The sequence below is a fragment of the Rutidosis leptorrhynchoides genome, chromosome 4 (genome assembly GCF_046630445.1).
Source record: "Rutidosis leptorrhynchoides isolate AG116_Rl617_1_P2 chromosome 4, CSIRO_AGI_Rlap_v1, whole genome shotgun sequence".
NCBI lineage: Eukaryota > Viridiplantae > Streptophyta > Magnoliopsida > Asterales > Asteraceae > Rutidosis > Rutidosis leptorrhynchoides.
The window spans coordinates 269,849,965-269,863,120 of NC_092336.1; positions in this window are offsets into that span (position 1 = coordinate 269,849,965).

Here is a 13,156-nt window from a genome sequence, read left to right on the forward strand (position 1 = left end):
TGAGGTCTATTTAAAGGGCTCTCTCCATCCATTCCAACACACACTCAACTTGCAATTAATTTTATATTTTCAATCTTTTAGTTAGTTTTAGTAGTAGTTAGCTTAGCTTTTATTTTCCGGAGGATATCCCGACGAGTCCCTGCGATCTCGGGCAGATTTGTTCGGCCTTTTCAGGTTTTTATCCGAAACGCTTGTCTTTTATATTAAACATGTTTTCTTACTTTTTATGTTTAATAATGCGTTCCGATATTACCATGATAGCTTAATTAATCTGTATGTTGCCATGATAGAAGTTTGGGTTAGCGTAATTATGTTAATTTAGTACGATTACTGTTATAATACTGAACTAGGAAGTCTGATAGATTTGTATGCTAGCATCTTAAGGATTGACCAACCTAGGTTGTGATCAGGACTTGTCCACCTATATGAAATTAACTACTTCATAGGATTAAGACCCTTGGTTATACTGTATCTGAAGATTCTATGAACTCGGTATGGCCGGAGTTCCCGAGAGGCATCTGATGCACTTTTAGGACACGGAACTTAGGAATTGAGACATGACTGACCTAGTATGCCTATTGACTATTCCGAAGAGACCTCTTAGGAGCTGTTAAGATCTATTTAGTACCTTTACTGTATGACCCAAGCCTATTGCATGTACTTGTTTGATTGTTGCCCTAGGTCTTAGTCGTACCAACTGTTTAGGTATTCATTAGGTTTCTATCTGCTTTACTATCAGTATATTAACTATGATGCTGGATAATGTTTGAATTGCTGTGATCTCAATAGTATGATGAAATGGTTGTTAGTTTTCACCTAAAGTTTTTCCAACTCAAACTGATGGACTCCTTCCGTTTGTGATCAGTGTTCAATCAACACGGCACGTTTTTATTCAGTTACCTAAATTATTAACGAGGTTTAGGATTAGAACTTAACTCACTAATAAACCTAGTACTCTACTGAGGATAACCTCCGAGGTATTGTTACACTTCAGTTATACGACCAAGTGACATACTTCTCACTGCTCAAAGAGAACTCCGAGAGTTCAGAGATAAGTAGGTCTGTGTAATTGGCTTATCCAACCAGATCTACATCAATCCAAGCATAGTCTTAACATAAGCATAATTACCTTCCCTAACCCAATACTGATATCTTGATCAACATTTCCCTGATCTGCATACTCCGAATATCCTTCCACTTTATTTACTTTTCTGCATTTAGGACCTTTAGCTAAAATCAACTACTATCTTTTATCCAAGTAATTTAACTAAAAGACAATTATCCACTTGATCTTCAATTCGTTAATCAGCATAAAATACGACACTAGGTTAACTTACACCTTAGAAAGTAAAAGTAAATTTAGGCCCTGCAAAATATAAATAAATGAAGACACTGTGTGCTACCAAATCGGACATCCTGTGACTTAACGACACTGCACAAATAAAACCGTCCGTTAGTGGCATATCAACAACCTTCATAAAAGGAACAACCCTTCAATGCTACCAAAAGATATCGAAAAACATTCTTTTTTACAAAATAGATCAAGTAACTTTAAAAAAAAACAAACGCTAAAAGAAGCAACTTTTACCAAAGGAATAACCCTTCAATGTTAGATGTCGAAAAAAATTCTTTTTTACAAAATAGATCAAGATTATTTTTTTAACTCGCATTCAAAACGGAGCCCTCGGCGCGAATCAAGGGCTCCACAACTAGTTAAAACTATTAATATATCTTATATATTAATACAATAATAATTAAATAATTATAGTATACTTATAATTATTAAACATATAATATATAACATAACTTATATTATATAAGTATCACATCTATATATTAAATAATATAAGATGATGCAATATAACAAGTGAAAACTATAGTCACAACAAGATAACATATGACTTGTACAAATTTCAACGCTACTTACGGTCATGCAGATGGTGTCTAGGTTGCCATTTGGAATATGATTGTGGATTACGAAAGGTTGCGACTTATAGTCGAACTGAAAGAATCCTGGCCCCCGGTTACATCTGGCCATCTCTTGACTTACTTGATATCACCGAAGTTTGTTGCTAGTTGTATAACATCTAACCGTGAACGTAGTAGTCACCGAAACGTTAATAAAACGAACTTATTAAACTTTGTAAAAATATAAACCTGCTATAAGTAGAAACTTTCCTAAAATAGAAACCAACCATTAAGCATGTTTTGTCTCAGTTAACTACTTGTTTGCTACATGATGAATGATTGTTGGTTGACTGGAGTCCTCATTTACTATTTCATGTTTTAATGAACATTACATTTACATTTATTTCATATTGATGTAAACAATGAATTATTTTTCTCTTCAAAACTCATTTAATGTTATTTTAAAATGTCTCATTTAGATTCATTCTCGTATTTACTCTTATGTTATGATTTGATGAGTCACATTTACCCCTGATCTACATTTGGGGGTGTGACATAGGTCTCGTGTCAAGTGTGTATGTACAAGGTGTGGTATAGTATGTTTCTTCATGACAAGCATTAACTCAAGTAAAGTGATATATATCATTAACTCAAGTAAAGTGATATAAATATATATATATATATTGATGATACGTGTAATGATCCGTATCTAAAAGACACACTGTTAATAGCATTCTGCCTAGAATCTAACCGGCGTGAACGGTCCCGGACAAAGAACCCCTTCCCGACACCACTTTAGTAACCCGACCAGAAGGTTATTTGTGTGCACATTTGGGAAGAAGCGTACCGAACAAAGGCTGGCTGTAACGCCACATAAAGCCCATCATACTCGGACAAGTGTGCAGGCTACCGACACCACTTAGTCGGGTACAAAACATTGGGAGATTATGAATCAAATTATCACAATAAAGTCTTACTGAACCAAATACGTCAGTTACCCAACAATCTCTACAAGATCATTTATGAACCGGTTGCAAACTTACCCGAACAAAAGAACACCGTGAAGATGTACTTGAAACAAACAGGTAGAACCCTTTCGCCTAAACAAGAGCAAGATACTCGTCCGTCACACTATAGAAGGATCCACCACACTCTCTCGGAATTACCTCACCTTTCGAAGATGGGTGTCTAGTCCCGAGACAAACACCTTGTCCCGAAAAAAGCACCTTGTCCCGGAACAAGTAAACAGTCCTAGAACAAACACATGATCCCAGAACGAACACACAAATGAGCGACACGCCACATCAGCCCATGAATCTAGGAAAGTTTGTTAGGATCTTTTTCTTATTCCATTGAAAGGCACAGGTGCCACGTCAGACCTTGATCTCATGAAGTTTGTTAAATCCATGAAAGGGACATGTGCCACGTCTCATTCCCTCATAACACCTATAAATACAAGAATAGCATCATTCATTACAAAACACTGGATGCATTAATGTTACTCTGCCAAAATCTCTTACTGTAACATTCTCCAGCTGTAAATTCAACTCCGATAGAGATTTCGATCGATATCGGAGTTAATCTTCTCTCTAAGATATTAACTTGTTCGATCCTAATCGAGCAAGGTTAATCCCATCAAATTTTTTACGCCCTTGAAATTCAGATGGTTTGCACGGTTATTGGAGATAAAAGATTCGATCCCCTCTTTTGCACTAATCAAGCACTCAAATCTAAAATCTATTTCATCTATAAAGATTTTGGTTTGATCAAATGACGCTATCTAAGGGTACAAAATTAATCATACAACGAACATACATACATACATATATATATATATATATATATATATATATATATATATATATATATATATATATATATATATATATATATATATATATATATATATATATATATATATATATATATATATATATATATATATATATATATTATGATATCACCATAACGAACATTAATAATAAATACATACATCAATAATTTAGGAAACCATAATATCCAATATATAATAAAAATATAATATCCCACAATAATGTAATAGGTATCTTGAAACATTAGACTAAATGTGATCACTAGTTATAACATAAAACAAGAAAATAATAGTATCAAGTAAATAATGTAAACAGTCTATATCACTAGGAATCATCTCCTTCAAAAAACCTCCACTCTAAGTTACTTAGCCTCTGCATCACTCACGAATCGAGTGCAGTCATCGCATCCCGTAAATCTATGAAACAAATCCTGAGATGATTAATATCTCACCGAATAGTCTCAACAACCTCAAGATCACCCTCTAAAGCAGTGACCCTAGCTAACAAATCTTCCACAACTTTCTTCAAATCTTTATCATTAGTAGTGGGTAAAGGTGCAGGTTTTGCGATGCAAGTGCATGATATGTCAATACGACGGTGAATAACATGGGGCGACGAAACACCTAGACCAATATAACCCACGATGTCACCATCACCATCCCTACGGGCATCGAAACCAAAAATCATACTACAAGCCTTATGCTTGTGTGGGTTTTCAGAAAGTGGTAGGGTACATGGATTAAAAGGTGTAGTAGTGTTAGTGGCAGTAGCATGTGGAGATGTGATTGGGGAAGTAGTAGGCAAGGTCGAGTTTTGTGGACTCTACTCAGTAGGATGTGGTTCCTCTAGTTCCGCTTCTGGATCTTCTTTAGGTTCCTCTTCCTCTTCCATGGGTTCAGATTCTACAGAAGGTTCAGCTTCACTTGGCTCGGGCACGCTCTGTAACGACGGTGTAGTAGGCAAGTTGACGTTATCCTTAATCTCATACTCAGAATCGGAGTCTTGAATAAGAACTCGCGAACTCAACCTAAGAAAATATAGTCGTCTTAGGTTCCGAATAATATCAATAAGTCAACTACATCACAATGTCACAATCACGGCTCTATAGTGTTCACATTTGACTATAAATATCCAAAACAAAGTTTGACTTCTTAATATGGCTTTTGCAAAAAAGATGACTTGAACAAAGTTCAAACAAACAGTCATATAAAATAAAACAAAACCAAAAAAATCCTAAAACTTTCCAGATGTAAACGTATCTCCACCGGGTTTGGAGAAACTTAGTGAAGAAAACTCTCGATAAGGTGTATCGAGGAGTGAATTAAGGAGGATTAGTTAACATCCTCCCGAACCACTCTTAATCCTTGTGTTTGTGCACTTACATTCTTTACATACTTGCATTAACAAACACAAACGCTTCCACACTTAAAACTTACATTTTGATTGTTAAAGATTTCGAAAAAGTTTCACCCCCTCTAGTTACTTACACAATGGAAGGGATAAATAGAGGTTGCGTAATTTAAAGATGAATGAGAATCAATCATCATAATGCACGTAAGGAAAATCTTGTCAAAACTTTTTGAAACTAATGAAAGATTTTCTTACAATAAAATGACATGATTAAACAAGAAGGAAATATAGTATAGGAATGAATGCTTAACTAGAAAGGATAAGAAATCTTATTGCATGCAAATTGTAGGTCAAAGTACCTTGTGTGTATAATATAGTATATGTGTGTGTGTGTGTATATATATATATGTATATATATATGTATATATATATATATATATATTTATGTATATATATATATATATATGTATATATATATATATATATATATATATATATATATATATATATATATATATATATATATATATATATATATATATATATATATATATATATGCCTCCATACGTGCCATTGATGATCAAGCATCAGTTGGATGTGATCTTACAATATTAAGAAAAGAAAACTTGCCCTCAAGTATTCTATAGAATGAGAAAATCACCAAAACGTTCTTGACTTGAAGACACGGTCAAATTTCTCTATCTGAAGCTGCACGGTCGAACCACAGCAGACCGTACACTCAACCACAGAGTGTTTCCTCTCCATGGCTGGATCCACGGTCGACCACAGATTGACCGCACAACTCCTGACGGCTTTTTAAATCCTAAAATAAGCCATCACTTTTCATTTCCCTCGAAATCTATTACACTTTTTCTCTATCATGGCTCAAGGCTTCAAACTACACACCGAAGAACTCGCTATCACTCAATCTTAATCTTCACTCTTGGTAAGATTAATCTTTGAACTCCTTTCATTATATTTTTTCTGTATGATGTAATCTTCAAACATTATTTGAAGAAACCCTAACTAGAAAATCCTAAACATTGAAATTGATGTAAATAAACAAATGTGTTTTTGAAACATCCAAAACGTTGAAATTGTGATTAGTAATGCATCAATTCAAGTTATGAATTCTAGGGTTCATCATACAGTTGGATTAGGTTTTCACAAAATCATTGTTCATATGTTGCAAGTACATTATCACTAAAAGAGAGTGATAATGTGGAGAATGTTAACATTAAACCACTCATGTATTGATGATAATCAAGTTTGTAAAACCTTATCACATCTGAACATTATGAAAATCATTATTAATCTAAGTGCAAAAACATTATCACCAAAAGAGGGTGAGAATATGAAGAAAGTTAATAAGTTAACATCAAAACACTCATGTATTGATGATAACCAAGTTTTCAAATCATTGATACATACGAACATTTTGAAAATCAGTGTTCATACAATTGCAAACACATTGTCATTAAATGAGGGTGAGAATGTGAAGAAAATTAACATCACACTCATGTATTACTGTTAACTAAGTTTGCATAACATTGATTCCAAATTGAATCATTTATACGTACACTCTAAATTGAGTTAAAGTGTTATTGTATACGAAATGTAAAGCAAAGGGAAGGTGTGATGACCCGAATTTTTTCGACTACTTGATTATACTATTTACATGATTTAATAATTTCGAATTGATAAGCAATGAATTTTAATAAGTCTTGAACCTCCGAAAAGAATTTTACATAAGCAGTTGACCACCCTTTTATTCTTTCGATTCACGAACGTCATAACTTGTATTAATTATATATATATATATATGTATATATATATATATATATTTAACTTGAAAATATTATAATTGAATATCTCATTAAGTATATTAACAAAATATTATATATATATTTTCATACTACTAATTTAAAGAGTTTTTGAACAATATATATGTTACTATTTAAACGGCGTAATTAACTTATGTTAAAATGTATTTACATATAATGTATTACGAGTATACATACATCCTTACAAGTATTAAATACACTTTATAATATACCAATACATATAAAGGATAGCTATACTCGTATTTTCGTTCAATTTCCTCAAGAATTCTACTCGCATTCATACGGCATTTTTACCCGTATTATACACAGCTTCTAGAGGTATTTACTATTGGTATATACCAATAGAAATCTGCAATTATTTGTGTAATATGTCATCCATGACCTAATCAATTTAATATGTCATCCATGACATAATACATTTTAACTTATCTTAGATATTTTCACTAAAAACCAAATTTTCAAGCCTATAAATAAGCACCATTTCTAACTCATTTTTACACATTCATTTTCCAAATTTTACTTCCAATTTTCACACACACTTGTAAGAACTCTCTCAAGTTTTGTTCTACTACTTTTTTCTAGCAACTTTACATTTTAAACTTGAGGTAAAAACTCTACTTCAATGCTTGTTCAATTCATATGTTTATAGCTATCTATATAAGAGTTTATAAACTACAACATAGTTTAGTTGATTCTAAACTTGTTTGAAGAACTAATCTAATCTTTCTAACTTAACTCTAATAACACTTATTTATATGTATTATGATGTTATATTAAGTTAATATAAGAACTTATAACTTGTACATATGAAGAACACCTTGAAACTTAACATATATCGTTTAATCTCCATTCGGTAAAAAGCGAGCTGTTTTGGGTTGGGAATTAAAAACCTATCTTAGACTTTGATTTCGAGGCTAAGACATTGGAAATATGTTAATATATATAAATAAGACTTCCAGTATTTTTTTCATGATTTTATACAAAGTGGAAGTATTTTATCAAAAATCATATATTGGGTGGGTGCCAGGATTCTTCCAAATCTGTCCACCGGCACAAAAAGAGGGTAAAATTCTGAATATTAATAAATATGCTGAACTTTTCAAATTGTTTTTGAAAAATTAACTTCTTAAGGAATCCATAGCAATTTGATTCACTTTAAACAGAGTTGTAATGAATATTTGGCGAGCAAAACAAAATCTGCTAAAATTAACGTTGTATGGACGAAATTTATATTGTAAAAACTATATTAACCATATCCTTGCTAAATTTTCCTATATCCTATATATATTTGGACATGTTATCATTAGTATAACAAAATATTATAATCTTAGTTAATTCCAAGATTGTATATATGTATATATATATATATATATATATATATATATATATACAATCTTGGTACATTCCATGACAATAAGTATACAATACGTTTTGATAAATCCTAAGACAATAAATATACAATATGTTTTGATAAATTCATAGACAATACATATACAATACGTCTCTGGGTTGATGCAAAGACAATACGTATACAATACGTCGTGGGGTAATTCTAAGATTATATATATACCGATTATTGGACTGTTGGACATTTTGGACTATTTTGGACTACTAACAAAGGACTACTAACATAAAAATGTTAAAAATTAATATATAAGTATTCTATGAACTTGTTTTATTTTATTCACATGTCGTATTATTATCTGAATCATTATTATTGTTATAGGTTCGTGAATCCAAGGACGACGGCCATATTTTTAATAAGCTGAAAACTTATTATTAATATACTTTTACTACCGTGAGTATATAGTCCCATTTTTAAACTCTAAAAATATTTTGGAATAAGAATACATGCATTTTATGTTTTACGCCATGGACACAAGTACTTAAAATATATTCTACGTTGAGTTGTACCACATTGCATATCTTCCCTAATAGCTTGGTAACTAACATTTACATGTTGTAAGAACATGTAAGCGCGAATCCTATTGATAGATCTATCGGGTTTGACAACCCCAACCGGGCTAGTCGCTCTAGTATCGTAAACGGTTGCATAGTACTTCGTATTTACTATACTTGGTACAGTGTAGGGAGATTTCATAATAAAGGGAATATGCCACATTAACGGTTAAGTATGGTTACCGAAGTGCTCAACAACTTATAAAATATCTTTATTGAAATATTTATAACTATGAAATCTTGTGGTATATATTTATATTGATGCTAGCTTTAAACTTATATATCACACCAACCTTTGTGTTGACTGTTTAAGCATGTTTATTCTCAGGTCCTTAAAAAAGTGTTCCGCTGTTGCATTATCTGAGCAAGCTGTGGATGGAGTCTCATGCTTTTGTTTAAATGAAGTGTTGCATTCAATAAAACCTTTGTCATGTATTATATTCGACTGTTATGTCACGTGTGTAATATTTGGAAACCGATGTATCATGGGGATTATTTCTTAAATAATCGCCCACTTGTTTAAAAACATGCATTATGTATAATAATGGTGTGCTTTTCATGAAACGAATGCAATATTTTCTAAAACATATCATATAGAGGACGAATACCTCGCTTTGAGACCAATGAATAACGTACTATATTTATAGTAATATGGACGGGTCGTTTCAGTTGGCATCAGAGCAAAGGTCTTAGCCAACCAGAAATTGCGTTAGTTTGTCTGACTGGTATTTGTTAGGATGCATTAGTGAGTCTGGACTTTGACCGAACTTGTTTTTGAAAACCATTACTTATCATTTTTGGTCGGAAATTAAATATTATAACATGTAAATATTATGTGGTATATTACTAATATGGTAGTTAATGTGTGATAGATGTCTACTTCTAGCACCAATCTCATTATCACATTCAGCGACTCCGAAGTTGAATCTCCAGCAAAAGTACCAATCATTGACTTATCTGATAACAAAGATGACCCGAAGAAAGATGTATCAATCATCTATATAACTGATGACGATAATTACCTGGAGTCGGATGCATTTTGGGAAGATTCACAATTTTCGAAAGAATCGGAAGTGAAAGAACCTAAAAACAATTCTGAGGAGGAGGAGGAAGTAAAAGAGATTACTGAGAAAGAATTTAAAAAAGGAAAGGAACCTGTAGTCACCAAACCGGAATTTCCAAATCCAGAAATTAATAAAGCAATTGTTGTACAAAGTACTGATGACATTTCTACCCCTAGTCATCCTTGTCTTACCAACTCTATTGAGGTATCAAGTTCCTTAGAACCCCGACCAAGATATAAACGTACCGCTCGGATAAGCGTTATGCTAATAACTAATAACAAGAGGCCCCGCCATTTTTAAAACCATTTCCGCCACGATATCACTTCACGTAACGTATAATATTATTTATTGTGCTTTATTTTATCCTACATATGTATTATGTAAAATCAACCTATGTGAAATACTGGTATTGTATTGCTAAATCATGAATAAGCGTGAATTGATTATGTGTTTTACTTTAAATTTTTCATAATAGAATATTATCTAGATTGTAGTAGTTAATTTTTGTACTAAGCTATTAAATATGAACTTTAACGGGTAGGTACTACCCTGGATATAATTATAAAGTGCTAATAAGAAGAAAAGGCTTTTATAATAATTGGTTCATATTGTTAATATGCCACGATGTACCATTAATTACTCACTACATCTATAATATTCTATGTGATTAATTATCTTATATGTTTATTGAAGAAACATGGCTCGATTAAATCGAATGACGGAACAAGAAATTGAGGAGCTTATCATCCAACGCGTAAACGACCGAATGCTTTGGGTCGAAGCGGCAAGAGCGGCAGCAAACAGCACAAACCCTCGTGTTGGATGCTCATATAAAGCATTTCAATGTTGAAAACCTTCATCATTCGGCGGAACAGAGGGACCAGTCGGTTTAACTCGATGGTTCGAAAAGCTAGAGTCCGTATTTAAAATTAGTGGTTGTGCGGAAGGGGATAGGACGAAGTATGCTTCATGCACATTACAGGATGGTGCACTTACATGGTGGAAAAACTATGTAAAATCTGTAGGGGGCGATGAAGCATATGATACTCCTTGGGAGGAGTTGAAACATATGCTAATCCTAGAATATTGCCCAAGAAATGAGGTCAGGAAGATGAAAACCGAGCTACAAAATCTGAAAGTTTTTGGCACGGAACTTACTAACTACAATAGGAGATTCATGGAATTAGCCTTGTTATGTCCTAAATTGGTACCAACTGAAGAACGAAAGATTGAATTGTACAAAGATGGTCTCCCAAAGAACATCAAGGCCAATGTTACAGCATCCAAACCCAGGACAATTCATGAAGCTATCACCATGGCAAACAAGCTAATGGATCAGATCATCCTGGATAAGAATGCATCAAATACCGATGCCAAGGTATTAGATAAAAAAAGAAAGTGGGATGCAAACCGTGATCGAGGTCACTAACAACAATCTCTCAAGAAACAGGAAACCACGCAAGGTGCGGGTAGTGGTTCAAGTTCAGGTTACAAAGGACAAAATCCCTTATGTAACAAATGCCATAAACATCACACTGATTTTTGCAATGTGGTGTGCAGTAAATGTAATCGAAGGAGTCATCTTATTGAAGATTGTTGGGTTCCCGTTACAAATACAAATGGCACCAAGACACCTGCCACCAATGCAAATAGAACTGCCTTGGCTACTGTTACTTGTTACGGGTGTGGGAAACAGGGTCATATTAAGAGCCAGTGCTTTAATCCAGAGAAGAACAACGGACCTGCAAGTGGAAGAGCATTTATTATTAATGCTAGAGAGGCGTGTGAAGACTCATAGCTTGTTAGGGGTACGTTTACCATTAATAACTTATCAGCATCTATTATATTTGATACTGGTGCTGATAGAAGTTACATGTGTAGAGACTTTTACGCTAAATTGAATTGTTCATCATTACCTCTAGATGCTAAGTACATGATTGAGTTAGCTAATGGTAATCTAATTAAAGCTGATAAAATTTGCCGTGATTCTAAAATAAATTTAGCCAGAGAAACGTTTAAAATTGATTTGATACCCGTAGAATTAGGAAGTTTTGATGTAATAGTCGGCATGGACTGGATGTCCAAAATAGGAGCTGAGGTTGTGTGTGCCAATAAGGCAATTTGCATTCCTTGTAAGGATAAAACGGCAGTAATGATATATGGAGAGAAGAGTAACTCAAAGCAAAAACTCATTAGCTGCTTGAAAACCCAAAAGTGCTTGAAGAAAGGATGCTATGCTATCTTAGCACATGTTAATAAAGTCGAAACGAAGGAGAAAGAGAAGAGCATCAACAACGTGCCTGTGGCAAGAGATTTTCCTGAAGTCTTTCCGGAAGAGTTGCCAGGATTACCTCCATTTAGATCTGTAGAATTTCAAATAGATCTAGTACCAGGAGTTGCACCAGTGGCTCGTGCTCCATACAGACTTGCACCGTCTGAGATGAAAGAGTTACAAAGCCAGTTACAAGAATTACTGGACCGTGGATTCATTCGACCGAGTACTTCACCATGGGGAGCTCCGATTCTATTCGTCGAGAAGAAAGATGGATCCTTCCAAATGTGTATAGATTACCGTGAATTAAACAAGTTAACTATCAAGAATCGGTACCCATTACGAAGAATTGATGACTTATTTGATTAGCTGCAAGGATCACGTGTTTACTCCAAAATTGATCTAAGATCGGGTTATCATCAGTTGCGTGTCAAAGAAGAAGATATTCTGAAAACCGCATTTCTGCCGTTCGGGCTGACAAACATACCAGCTATATTCATGGACCTCATGAATCCGGTATGTTGTCCGTATTTGGATTAGTTTGTTATCGTCTTTATTGTTGATATCCTTATTTATTCCAAAAATGAACAAAAACATGAACAACATTTAAGGTTGGTGCTGGAACTGTTAAAGAAAGAACAGTTATCCGCAAAGTTTTCCAAGTGCGCCTTTTGGCTGAAGGAAGTACAGTTCCTTGGTCACATTACCAGCAGTGAAGGAATTCAGGTTGATCCAGTCAAGATTGAAGCCATTGAAAAGTGGGAGACCCCAAAGACTCCAACGCAAATATGCCAATTTTTGGGTCTTACTGGCTATTACAGAAGGTTTATTCAAGATTTTTCCCAGATAGCCAAACCATTGACGGCATTAACACACAAAGGGAAGAAGTACGAATGGACATCTGAACAGGAAGCCGCATTTCAATT